This window comes from Xiphias gladius, chromosome 21 (genome assembly GCF_016859285.1).
Source record: "Xiphias gladius isolate SHS-SW01 ecotype Sanya breed wild chromosome 21, ASM1685928v1, whole genome shotgun sequence".
NCBI classification, from domain to species: Eukaryota; Metazoa; Chordata; class Actinopteri; order Istiophoriformes; family Xiphiidae; genus Xiphias; species Xiphias gladius.
Window position 1 is genome coordinate 1,453,597 of NC_053420.1, and position 13,904 is coordinate 1,467,500.

Here is a 13,904-nt window from a genome sequence, read left to right on the forward strand (position 1 = left end):
TAATCCTTGAGATTGCCACTTTAAGTCAAGACACATTGGATTTTTAAAACAGTCACAAACAGAGAAGCTAAAACATCCAGTGAAGACGCTTTCAAATTTGAGATAAAATCAAGAGAGAGAAGAGGAAAACTTCAAGGCATGTGGCCCAAGATACCGCTCCTCTGCACGGCACCTCCTCTAACACCACACCCTCTCAAGAATCCCACCTAATTAACTTTAACGCTTAAAGACAGAGCATGAGTTAAGATCAATTATGCCGCTTGTGTCACCATTATTTTCCCAAAGAGCTGTCCCTGTCTGTGTGGGTGATCAATGTGTGCCCTAAAGTACCAAAGCAGACGTCTTCTGTTTTCACATTCCTTCAGCCAGTATCGCCTGAGGGGTTGATTTTAGATAGGACTCCTCCTCGCCCGGAACAATGGATCAATGGCGTGACTTTGCATGTACCTCTGTAATTCATTGAATAGCTTTAGTGACCTGGTCTGTGTGGCCTGAGGACGGAGAGAAAGAGAGAGCGCTAGGAATCCATACGCTCATCTGTGCCTGTATGGGCAGAGGATATATTTCAACGTCTGTGCATTCACATATCTCTGCACAAATACAAGTGCGAACAGGCAAAAGTGTTTGCTCGACAGTAGGTAAGAGGGAGGGACGAAAGGGAGACCGTGTTGTTGCGTATGTTTATACACAAACATTTGGAGATAGTCTCCGCATGGGCTGTAATTAGGTCAGGGATCTGGGAGCCGATTGCATCTACATACAACAGGTAAAAGAAAGAAAGAAAGAAAGAAAGAAAGAAAGAAAGAAAAGAGTTTGCGCGTTCTCGTGTGCGGGAATCCCGTTCACGTATCCGTCTACATACCGGAATGGCTCCGTGTACTTTTCTGCCTCTGGGTCTTTGCCAGGGTGAGTGTGTGTTTCTGTGTGTTTGTGTGCCTGCTCGGAGCTCGGGAACAGGGTGGGGGCATTAACCAGCGACATTTATAGCTATTGTCTTATCTGTCAAACCCCACTTGCTGTTTGGGTCTTTAATTTGCTAATTAGACCGCAGGACCCCTGTTTGTTTCAAAAGACCACTGTCTAGATACTTATCTCTTTACAAGATAATTCCCTGACAGGGTGGCGTGCCGTGTATATCCCAGCGGGCCCTTATTCGTGCCTCAGCACACCCCGGCACTTTTTTACTGGTCTGAGAAAAGACATAACGTCCGGCGGCACAGAAATAGAGTGGCTTAATTAATAGGATTGTTTTTTCCGGGTGACGGTGGCGGAGTGACACGTAAATAAACCTAAACAAGAGGCATTTTCAGAAGAATATTCCGTTTATTGTACGAGGACAAGGGAAGCTGCCATGGTGGCGGTGGGCCCGCGGTTTACCTTCATGAGGAATGTCAGGGGTTATTCACTGGAGTGACTGAATGACTCATCCTGCTCAGGTGACGCTTCTGGGGATCTGCTGGTGGCAGCGGCACTCAGGCTGGACGTAGCAAACGTAGAAATACAAGAACGTGTTGCATCGGGTTAAAATGTCACCATTCCAGTTTTAATGTTTTCAAGTCAGCATGACAAGAAAAACAACAACATCAGCCTCATTTTAGCGAGCGACTACGATCGAATGGCAACGACCAACCGGCGGCCGTCGTAATGATGGCATTTCTATCAGGAGCAAAGGAGGAAATAGCGTGACGTTTTCACGGCGCCACAACGTCCACAGAGAGGGAGGTCAACAGAATTCATTAGCGGAGACCAACGTTCGCTTCCTGCAACCCACTGAGAGTCAACGTGAGCTTCTTTTTACCGCGACCGCGACTTTTCCCCAGACCTTTACCAAGTCTTTTTGGATTCAGTGGCATCCAGCCGTGAGGTTGCAGACTGCAACCAACCGATTCCCCCTCCCCTCGCCCCTCCGTTTCCAGACGTGTAGGAGGACCTACAGTGGCCTTCAGGTTAGGTAAAAATGAGAAAGGCCCTCTCTAGACTCAGAGGTTGGGTTGTCCGCTCTGGGCCACCGTAGAAACATGGCAGTGCGACATGGCGGCTCCGTGGAAGAGGGCCTGCTCCTTATGTGGGCTCATTCTAAGCTGACAAAAACACAATTTGTAGTTTCAGGTGAAAGTGAAAACTTTATTATGATGATTATTTTCCATTTCTGCCAGCAGATCGCCCTAAACGTTTTGCAACAGTGATTCGGCTTTGGAAGAAACTGACAAGTGATGTTTTCCCGCTGACAGGGTCATCGGGTCAGAAAATATCTGTGTCACCCACGCAACATTTGTGCTGCTTGGAAATGCCGTAGTTTGGTATTTAATTTGGAGGCCGTGGTATGAATTATCCGACGCTTTTAAGCTGTATGGAGATGGTAAAGTTTTTAAAATGGCAATTCTCACGTAGACCATACAGGTATATTTGTCTCTGACAGGCCCACACAGATTCAGACACTGATCAGTCACTCCATTAAAGTGGTTTTAATGTTCTGGCTGATCGGTGTATAGACATTACACCACAGTAGGGACACTTGTAGCAGGCTACAAACAGGAGGGCACACTCACACTCACACTCACACACAAACACAAACAAAAAAACAGTTGTACTGATAATGTGAGGAGGAGCTATCACCTCCCCGTGTTATCACACTTGCTCACAGCTGTAGAGATCAGCCGATCACCACTCTGAGGTCTGAAACGTGTAGCCGATCTCCCTGTGTGTGTTAAATGCTCCTCACGCTAAAACCAGAGATATCATACGTTCTTCCTCCGATCTGGGGCAGTTCAGCGGGATTTGTTGCATAACGTGTGCGGCTCCCTCCACACGCTAGAACTCAGAGAAGAAAAGACTCCATGTTTCACAGTGGATGCACGATATGGGTCACGGTGGTCGAGGCAGGGCGGCGGTCTCCAGCGGATCACGGGGAAAACCTACAGCGGATTCATGTGTTCTCCAGCATGCTTGACCTGCGGGTCTAATCTATGTCACAGTTTAAACAGAAAGCAAGTCTTAATCGCTTTAGTGAAAACTCTCTGGTAACTTTTTGGTTTGTGAAAAACAAAAAACTTTGCATTTACGAATATAAAATTGAGCCCAGAAAATGAAAAGATTGGACGTGTACAGCCGAGAGTTCGGATTCATGTGATCTTATAGGAGACCAAATAGTTTGTCTCCAAGAAATATGAAATGTCCGTCAGTAAAACGACACCAAAGTTATTCTAAAAGTCTCAGAGAAGGGCAGCACCAAAATAAGTCTCACTACAACAAAAGGTCCATTTAACAACCATAATCTATTCTGGTTAAAACACGGATGTAAAGAGCTATGAGGACACTTGCCTTGACTGCAGTATTCATGTGACGGCCAGTCATGGCAATTGGTTGCAACAATATCATTTCATCATATCTAAAAGACTGCGCGTAGTGAAGAGAAGGCTCTCTCTGCACTCAGTGTAGCAGACTGTGTCATCGGTTATTCCCTCATTAGTCCGTCAACCAAAAATAATGTGGCGTCATTTGAGTTTCCAGTCGTGGTTTGCCGCATCACATAAAGATTCCTCTTCGTTGTCACGATGCGCTAATGATAGCCGATGAGGCTGCCCTGCGCGGCTCCTCCCCGACGGGGCTACTGAAGAACTGCGTAACTAGGAAAACGTCAGAGGGCCAGAGATAAAAATCTCTGCTCTCACCTCATATCTTTCTGTCTGTAGTATTTCAGGACGCATGAGTATGAGTGAGTTTTGAAAGGCCTCCAGGCCTACTCCAGTCAGAACATCAGAGTTATCTCCCACCACAGGCTGAAAACTCATCTCTTCGAGAAGTGCCTCGCGTCCCCTTGTCCCCACTGAATCATATCCCCTCTCCCGTATCTTCCTCCTCTACTGGCTATAATATGCTCTTATCTTGAACTTAACAAAATCCTTTCTCCCTCTCCCCTCGGCTCTCATTTCTCTTATTTCACTTTAAGGCGCTCCTCTCTTACATGGTAATTCTCGGGTCACTGTAATATTGTCAGGACGCTGTGGCGACGGCCATTGTGAAGCCTAAAGCTTAAAAATCGTACATTTTCTCGCGCTAATTAACGGCAGAGCGGAGTTTGTTCAGGATGCGTATTCAGGTTTAGGCCAGCCATCATTTTAATATCGATTTGGCTTCAGTCACAGCACTGACAAAATGATAACTCTTCTCTCTGATTACCGATAATGACACTGATTACAACGTAATGTACAACAACCCGCAGGATCATTTTGAACAGCTGAATCCAGTAGCTGGTACACGCTTCTTGAGAAAAATGAGTGCGAGTCTGTTGTTTGTTTGGAGTAAATAAATACATTAATAAAGGAAGTTGAAGAAAACGGCTTCCACCCCCAGACCTTTATAATTCATACACTAAATCAGAGCACCGGTGCCAGCAGCCGAGCTGTGGATGTCTGCGAAAAGAATGACTTTTGGCCCCGATTTTCTCAGCTTTATTTCTCATTCAAGGTGTGAAGAAAACACTCGCCTTGACATTCCCGGGCAGCTGGAAGTTGCTTGTGCCTCCACCGTGGGCACATGTTGTTGGCCACCTAAATGCAAATCTCAGCAGCTAAAGAAAACTCTGCTCTGCTGCTGACTTATTGTGTGATTTGTGTCTCCAACTGTCGGTAATTGTTTAAGGAGAGTTTTAGCAAAAACTGGTGTCCAAGCATTTTCTAGTGCTGGTGGCTGTAGCACAAGAACGTATGGATCATTATTTGAGGGACAACACTCAACACATTGGATGTCTCATGCTGGTTTTTGGACACGTACTAAGGCGCCTAAATGTTTTAAACATCGTGAGATACTTGTCATGATATATCTGCCTCGGAAATCCTTTTGTTTGAAAACTTGAGAACAGCCAAACAATAGTTTGACTACAAACAACTTGTGAAATACAGTAACAGAGTTTATAAGAGGCCGCGAGTGGCGACAGTGTCACGCAGGTGTCAGCAGAGATGTGACTGGATTAATGGCAGATCCAGGGTCGACTGTCCATCACAGCTTATTGACAGATTTAGTGTATGATGATTTATCAGACGGGTTCCTAGCATTTTGTCCCCTGCAGCTGTCCCTCAGCTGTCCCCTGAAAGCGCTCTCTTTCCTTGTCCTGCCACGAGTTGATTTGGACGTCAGTCCGCACCTGCCAACCAATCAGAATTCTCAGCGCCCGCGGTATAATTTGGACTCTTCCATTGCATCGGGTAGCTCTTAGCCCCCGCGTCATCCGTTACGGTATTATTCCTTACATAACCTATTATAGAATTCATTAGTTTAAACCCCCCCCCCCTTATAGAGAAAGGCAGAAGGTGGATCATCTAACCCAGTTCCAGGCTGAAACTACTTCAAACATCTCCCCTTCCATCTGACTCCTGAGACATGTTTATTTAACTTCCTGCTAATGCAGCACGGTCGAGGCGTCGGGCCGTGTACTCATGTACGGCACTGACGCGTCTTTGGCGGCATCTCGGAAAAAGCGTCAAACTGCGTTTATTCCGATCCCGGTACAGAGAGCTTTACTTGCATCATAGGTGTATCTCAAGAGCACGAGATGCCAAGAAACACACGTGTGCCAGGACACGTTAAGGAGTGTGCGTTGACCGCGTGTGTGTCGTTTCGAACTATATGCACGCCATCACGGACACAGAGGTAATGAGAGCGCACACGCGCAGGCAGTCTAGTAGCCGCTTTTACACATGCCGAGATATATTCAAAACAAACAGACAAAATGGCACAACGCAGTTGGAAATCAGTAAAAAACAAACACACAGAAACGCATCCCCCATCTTACGGAGCGTCTCCGTCACATTAGGCCTTGTGTGTTTCTCTGCCCCATTTCCTTCTGCCAGCACTGAGATGAAATATTAACAAGGAGGACGGCACCCTAACCCACATACTGTATCCTGCTCTGCCAATTTAACTGACTGCCTTAACAGGCACAGGAGCAGAAGACGCGCATAGACCCGCGCTTGCCTTAACTGTACTCCACCATGAACGCGTATTAAAAAATTCTGAGATGATATTTGATGTGAAGTCAGACATACGGGCCGGCGCTGCACAGGCAATCGCCTGTAAATACAGCCGCAATCCCAGTGTGCGCTGGGCTCGTGCACCGCGGGATGCCCCGACCTGCCTCGCGTCGAGGCTCTTTTGCTTCGTCGACTTAAAAACACCCACCGAAGATGCAGGGTCGTCGTATCAGAGCAGCGCTTCATCCCCCTTGTGGATTGATTGAGTTGAGCGTGAAGTTTTTCCCATCACGTGCTCATCAGATGATCCGACACGCTCTGAATACCTGCCATTCAATAATCAATTTACTTGCTAGCTTTCAAATTACACTGTCAAAGCATCTCTCTGCTCCTCCTGCTTTCTCTCCCTAAACATCTGCCATTCAGTAACTAGTCACTGCCTACAATTTTTCAGATTATTACACATTCAAAAGCCATCTTCGCTCCCTCTCTTCCCCTTTCCCTGGGGGACAATTACAATATTTAAAATATAATAAGACTGTATTGGCAATAAATTTTCCAGAAAGTGCAGAGCACTCATTAGAGAAGTGAGAGGAAGATGAGGAGAGAGAGACAGAGACTGGTGGTGATGGTGCGGGAAGTGGTGGTGGTGGGGGACAAGCAAATAGGATTTGAAGCCTAGCAAAACAGGAAGGCTCTCCGGGAGAAGGGAGTTGTCACTTTTCATTAGATACAGTCGCACGGATGAGGCCCCCAGCTCGCCCGACGCCCTCCCTGCATTCATACCCAGAGACGAGGAGCAGTACAGCTGGAGAGATTTACCTTCTTTACCCCCTCGGAGTGCACGTGGACTACTTTGCATCTGTCATTTCAACGTCACATGTCCTAGCTCTGTCCCCTGTGTTTGCGTGTCTTCAAATTGCAAGCTTCTTTTCACACAACCTGCCTTTTGTCTGTCTTTCTGAGGAGTTGCAGGAAAGAAGTTATTTTGGGCATCCAGGGTTCTGGAAGTAAACATCCCATTCATTTTGTGCATAGACAATTTTAGGTGACTGACATTTGAAGGACTTCCAGTGCTTGGATGGGCTTTTGTTCAATCAACACAACAAATGATGAGTAGCTGCATTAGAGAATATCTGACTCTTTCATAAAAAGTCAAATGTGCAAGCCTTTGTACATAAAAAATCAAATATGGCTCCCGAGCAGCATTTAGCTGAATAACATCCAGTCATCAAGCCTAAAATTACGTTTAACGTTAAGCTGGCACTTTGGCCGAGGAGCTCAACTTATGTTGTGGCAAAATGCTAACGTTAGTAACGTTAAACGAGTATTCCCAGGCCCCTTTTCAGTCTTCGCGCTTAGAGACGAGCCAGGAGCTTTTAACTCAAAATGCATGGTTGTCATTTCATTCCCCGAGACTCTGTCCTAACAGACTCAGACAGCCCCCCCATACATATACACATATACATATGTATATGTATATGTATATGTATGTATATATACACACACAAACAGACATTGCAAAAATTAAAAGAAAAAGCTAAAGAATTAGCAGAGAAACAGGGTGACAGTGCCCCCATCCACAGGTCACGAGGGGTCACTGAACGGTCTGATGAGCATGAAAATGATGCGAGTCACGTGCTGTGGCCTTCGCAGTCTCCAGATCTCAACCCAACTCAACACCTAAAGGAGGTTTTGGACCGGCGTGTTACACGGCGCTCTCCACCACCATCATCAAACACCAGATGAGGGAACATCTTTAGGAAGAACGGGGTCCATCCCTCCAGTGGAGTCCAGAGACTTGGAGGATCAATGCCGAGGAGCATTGAAGCTGTTCTGGAGGCTCGTGGTGGCCCAGCACCTCACTGAGACACTTTGTGTCGGTTTTCCCTTTAATTTGTCCCCTGTCTCAACATATATAGTGTATTCTCGTCTCGTCTGCCTGTACATATATTTTTGGCAGGTATAGTAGTATCGTATAAGGTAGAGTACCCTCTACCTTTGCACACTTTCTCTTTTTGTCAACTCCAATATCACTTCCACCTCTTCTCTCCCGTCTCCCTCCGTGTGGTGTTGGTTTACTCTCGCTTCTCCTCTCATCCACGCTTCTGTCATGTACCGTCATGAATATTGAAACGCCGACCCCCTCGGTAAAGCCCGGCCTGTCTGAAGATGTTAGGAGCGACGAATTCCTCCTCCAGCAGCCAGTCGTGTCTCCGCACTAAGACGTTTGAGTGGTGCACTGAGCAGGAATAGCCGGTAGGAGTTCACAGACAGTCCGGGACCTCACGCTCGTCTTCTGTGATGCCTGTGAGCTTCAGTAGGGAGCGATCATGTCCAGTTTTATCTTTTTTCTGGTACTGAACTGCTGATGTGAACCAATAGAGTGCATATTAGAAACCTCACAGATGATTGTTTTTTTCAGTTTAACTTCAGTTTCAGTTTGTCTGTAGTTGAGTGTCGCTGGAGATTGTTCTCCTTACATCATTGTTTCAGAGTAGGAACTCTTTTCTGTCCCCTCAGTCATGGTGGCTTTCGCCCTGAATACTAACTGCCCGAGTGCTCCGCTTTTCTGGCCATGCTAGCGCCGCGGCTCCGTTGACGGCAGCGGAGGTTTTCTCTGTCAGGTGGTCCACCACTTCGGTGCAGACTAAAATATCTCAACAGCCATTGGATGGATTGCCGTGAAAGTTGGTGCATACATTTATGCTTGCCATGGGTTGAGTGCTCCTGCGTTTGGTGAACCCCTGATTTTTCCTCTAGCACCACCAGTTTTGGTCTGTAGTGAAATGTATCTCAACAGCACCGGATGGACTGCAGATGAGATGGGCAACAGATATCCATGGGGCCCAGGAGATGATTGCTAATCACTGTGGAGATCACCTGACCTTACAACTAGCGCCAACACTTCAATTTGATCAGCACTTTGGTTTATGGCCAAACATCTGCTAAACTAATGACATTCCCATCAACCGTGCATTGCTTCAGCACTAATTACCAAATGTTAGCATGCTAACATGCTAAACTAAGAATGTGAACGTGGTTCATGTTAGAAAATGACATTAATTTTTGACAGGTTCCTTAAGTGCAACATGGGACTTGGCCAAGGCTCAACCTGCATCGCTCAGTCTAGTTCAGCATCTTCTTTTCTCCCCCCACATGGTCTCACCAGGCACAGCCCGGGTCGTCGGTCCACTGTAAACCGGCGCTTCTCCTCGCCTCTCTGCGTGGCTCATCTCGCAGGCACCCGCCACCGCCTCAGCTCCACCTTCCATCAGATGATTCAGGACCCCCCCCCCCGCAGAGCGCTCTACCAGGATCCGCTCCAGCCTCGGACCACATGAGGTGAGACTGGCTCCGGTGTCGAAAGCGCTCAGTATAACAACACCTTATTCACGGGTGGCGACCTGCCTTCTTCTTGAACAATGAGAAGATTTTTTTCCAGGTAAATAATTTCATAACTTATTCAGCAGACCGTGATGGAGCTTTAGGTGGAATTCTCACAGACGCAGAAGTTCTTTCGCAGCGTCTTTTATCCGACTGTCATTTTTATCTTTGCGGACAGTCCATGCTGAAGTTTTTGTTTTTTTAAACTGAGTATGACGGGGTCAGTCGTGGTCAATAATCTGACTCAGCCCCAGAGTCACATATTTTATTCAAAATACCAGCAATTTTGAAGATCTCTTTCACTCCTGTGTTTCCCCTCAGATCCGCCTTCATCTCTCCTGTCCCCCCACTTCAGTTCGGCGTGTACCTTAACGCCATGACTGAGGCTCTGTACATTGTCAGGGCTAACTACACAGCTTCCTTTCCTATTTGCTTCTATCCACTCCAGATGCAACCTTCTACTTGACTCTGCTTTTCTTGTACCCTTTGTCTCTCGTATGTGATCACTGCTACAGAAACACGGTCGCCGTGTTCACTGAGGTTCTCATTGTTGCGCTCTTATTTGTTTGATCCAAGATCTGAGACTTTACTCCCAGTTTAACCTAAATGACGTGAAACAAATTTAATGAGCGGATTCGAGTTTCACATTTCACTCATTTTGGAAATTAGACATTATTATACGTTACTTAAAAGCGACACCTACGCTCATCTGGTACAAACGATTTGATAGAACAAAGCCGAATCAAATTAAAGCACTTTTCCTGAGGACACTCAACCACTTACGTCTATAGTTGACACAAGGATAACATCTGTACAGAGACAAAGAGAGAAATGGAAAATCCTGTCTCTCTCAGATCCATTGACCTACTTGTTGTCATATGAGTCGATAAAGGTAACGCTTTATTATTTTTTACGGCTCGGAGGTTTTCTGTTCCACGGTGCAGCGCTTCGGGTTCGATTCCCCGGATCCTCTCGGCAGCGCGCTGAAGCGTCCTTGAGCAAGACTTGGAGCCCCAAACTGCTGCTGATGAGCAGGTCAGCGCCTTGCGGAGCCGCCATCGTGTTTGTTTAATCTTGGGATAAAGGCGCTGCGTGAACGGGGTCAGTTGACCGTTTACCATCACCCTGCTGACACTCAGACTACTGCGTATTGTGTATTCACACATCTCGAGTTCTCCACATCATCCCCAGTCCCACATCTGTGTCTTTAACGCTCGTTAAAATATATATATATATATATATATATATATATATATATATATATATATACTGTATATACCTCGTGCTGGTGCCCGTGGCCACAGTTCAGTCTTGAGTGGTGGTCATGAAACCCCTCTCCTTCACAGACACCTGGGAGGCTTTTACAGACAAAGAATGACTTTATGGATTCATAGAACACTTAGTTGAGCCTTTCCCACCCCCCCCCATCCAATCAAGCCGTATTTCAGGCAGTGCTAAAATGCGCGAGCACATATAAAACCACTCAGGGTATCCATAAAGTCAATCTGAGCAAAGATGCGCTAAGTCAGACAAATGAATGAGGCTTTTAGTTTACAAAGATGCCCATTTGAAAGGCTGTTTTTCTTTTGTTTGTCTGTTTGGTTACACAGAATGTTGAGAAAGCAGCTCGGCTATGAAACCACGTCAGTCTTGGCCTAGCGTTCTGGAGCACTTGGAGACATACCGGCCGCAAACCGTCACTATCTCGGGTGAAGTTCAGTAGCAGGTATTACCTTATCAATTAGCGTGGCGTCCCTGCAGAGCCTTGTCAATCAAACTACTCAAACCTAACGCAGTCCCCATTGGCTGTTGCAGCGGTTAGCTTTCTGATTTCATCCGGCTCAGTATTTTCATGAATGAGAGCGCCCGCGCCACTTCGCTGCAATGCACAGATATCGATAAAGCCTTCACGATGATCGTTCACACCCCGGATCAATGTCATCATCGTGGCTCCGTGGGAGGGGGCGTCGAGTAAACATATCGATGGGGCGCACGCCTTCAGAGACCCAATTAGTCCATGACCCACTGTAAGGAACTGAACGGGCCGCCTCAGAGGCCGTGCTGCAAAGGGAGGAGCCGTTGGGGGGTTGGGGGGTTGGGGGCTGGGGGGTCACAGACTGAATGAGAGACAGAAAAACACAAAGAGCAAAGAGGAGGGAGGAGAATATGGGAGACAACAGAGCAGATACGGTCAATGGAGGAGAGGTGGAGGGATTGAAAAAAGGTGGAGGGGGGAAGGCAGTTTGGGGGTGGAGTAATCCAGAGAATGCAAGGCACTGCCCTCTCCCTCCCTCTCCCTCTCCCTCCCTCTCTCTCCCTCTCTCTCTCCCTCCCTCTCCACTCCTCCTCCGGGTGGAAATTCATCCTTCAGCCTCGGCAGCGGACATTTGCGTGGAGGACCTCGGGAGTGCGGGACGTGTCCAGCCGTGGAAGCTTGAGTGTCCGACAGCGGCAGCGGCAGCAGCAGCAGCAGCAGCAGCCTCCCTCCCTCCCTCCCCAGCCGGGTTAATGGGTGTAGTGGCCGCACTGGTTTCCTCTGCTGTAGCGACCGGCTACCACCAGAGAAAACGATGTGATTTTCTGTTTTCAGTCTCACGTTTCTCTTCTTGATTCTTTTTAATGATTTTTTAACACATGAGATTTTTTGTCCTCCCCCTGTAGGGATTTTTATTTTCGACTGCAGGTCGTTGAATTTCAAGTCCGGGCGCTATTCCACGCGCTGCTCTCGGTAATACTTCCTTTTTTTGTTTTTTTTTTGCGTCCCACCTTCCGCTGAGACTACAAACTTTGGACCACCGAAGGCAGCCTGTCGCCAGTCAAGGGGGGGGAAGAGGAGATTTGACACCGCGCAGCGAGCCTATATTTGTCCGCTTGACTCCGTGTGAGAGGGAAGGAGGGAAGCCGAGCTCCCCTGTCGCCTCCTCCGCCACCAGGCTCCGTTTTCCATCGTACGGAAGAAGAAGCAGAAGAAGAAGAGGAGGAGGAGGAGGAGGAGGAAGGCAGAGGAGGATTTAGCCTGAGCAACGGGGACGGATATAAACCTGGACGGTCAGTTTCTCTGTAAATCGGGGCTCTTTATTGTCGCCTGGTGTCATTTGCTTGTGTGTGTCTCAGTTCGCCGAGGATGTGGCGTTGAACGCAGCCTGAATGTCGCTCCCCGGGTCTGTGTGTGTGTGTGTGTGTGTGTGTGTTTTGCTGGAAAGAGAAAGTGCTCGTCGGACTGGGGCTGACATTCAAGGAGATGCCGGCGGAGAGAAAATAAACCCGCCCGTCGGCCGAACTAGCTCCCGCGCGGTTACGGTCCCGGTTCCGACCGGCGTGAAACTCGCGGCGGTTGACGGGCTCACACATCCGGGTCCGCTCCGCGGGGTCTGTGTGCGGCGCGACCGGCGGCGGCGGCGGAGCAGCGGCGGCAGCAGCGGCGGCAGCGGCGGCTCTGTGGTCGAGGATATTTTTAGGCTATCGCCGCGTTATTAGCCGGATTTCTGGGCTACTTATCCCAGCTACCGCTTCCCCCGGCCGCTCTCCGCCCCTGCTCCCTCCCTCCCGTCCTCGTTTCCCTCTCGTCTTTCTCTCACCCGCCCCCGGTGCCCGGCGTTTGGACAGCCGAAGCTGCCCGAAGCCCACCGGGCTCAGTTCCCCTGGCTTGCAAACCGAACAGGTGCATTTTAGAGCCAGGCCAGGACAGGCTGCGGTCCAAGGGGCCGGGAGGGAGAAGGGCCTCTTTATAATCCGGACTGACTGGATTTCACCGGGGCCGTTACTCTGTCCCGGGGTTTATTTTTGGCGTCCCGTGAGGGCACAGCGTCCCCCCCGGCGACGCGGACCCGGAGCGAAGCTGAGACCTCCACGCTGACTTAATGACCTTATTGTTCTCGGGGCCCTTTTATCTCCTCTGCGTTGCTCGTGCTGTTGCGTGCGCGTTCCCGTGCGCCATCAGGATTTTGAAGTTTATTACAGGGCATCAGATGGAGGAGGGGGGGGGGCGGCACAAACCTCATTACGGGCCCGGTCATGAGCACCAAAACCCCGCCACGTCCAAGGAGAAGCGGTGGAAATAGACAACACATCCGCCGGCGCCTCGGGCGCAGGGAGCAGAAACAGCCCAACTGAATCCGGCCAAGCTCTGGAGGTGAAGTTTTCGCCCTCCTCGTCGTGATTCCTCTCACGTCTGCCTTACCATGGAGACGTTTGACAGCCTGCCGCGGTCTGGGTATGTCTCCTTTGACCGAGGGACAAGACAAAAAAGAGGGAGGGAGGGAGGGAGGGAGGCTGCCCGGTGAAAAGGAGAGGATGAAGCCTCAGAAAGAAAAGCGCCTACAGAAAGCTGAGTAAGGCTGTTTATTGAGCCGGAGTCAGAGGGGAGGGAGAGAGCAGGCTGATCTGTGACGAGCTGCTCGGTTCTGTCCACGGGGACACGCAGTTATGTTTTAGGACAGGACGGTAACCTTCTGTAACCAGTTTGCAACCACGAGTGGCGGCTGAACGGGACCTGTGGTGTCCTTAGGATGAAATAAATATGTCCTCGTCTTGCTGGGGCTTCTAAGA

At 48.7% G+C, this 13,904-nt stretch overlaps 1 protein-coding gene across 3 annotated transcripts in view; it reads left to right on the top strand.

Moving 5' to 3' along the window:
• The window catches only part of dag1 (dystroglycan 1), a 117,433-nt gene that overhangs the window by 53,918 nt on the left and 49,611 nt on the right, over positions 1 to 13,904 (top strand). The window contains exon 1 of one of the 3 annotated variants that reach the window (XM_040159022.1): positions 13,398 to 13,488. The exons of 1 other annotated variant lie outside the window; for it this stretch is intronic. The gene's annotated coding sequence lies outside the window, so the exon portion shown is untranslated. One more of the 3 variants, XM_040159021.1, reaches the window with a different exon arrangement.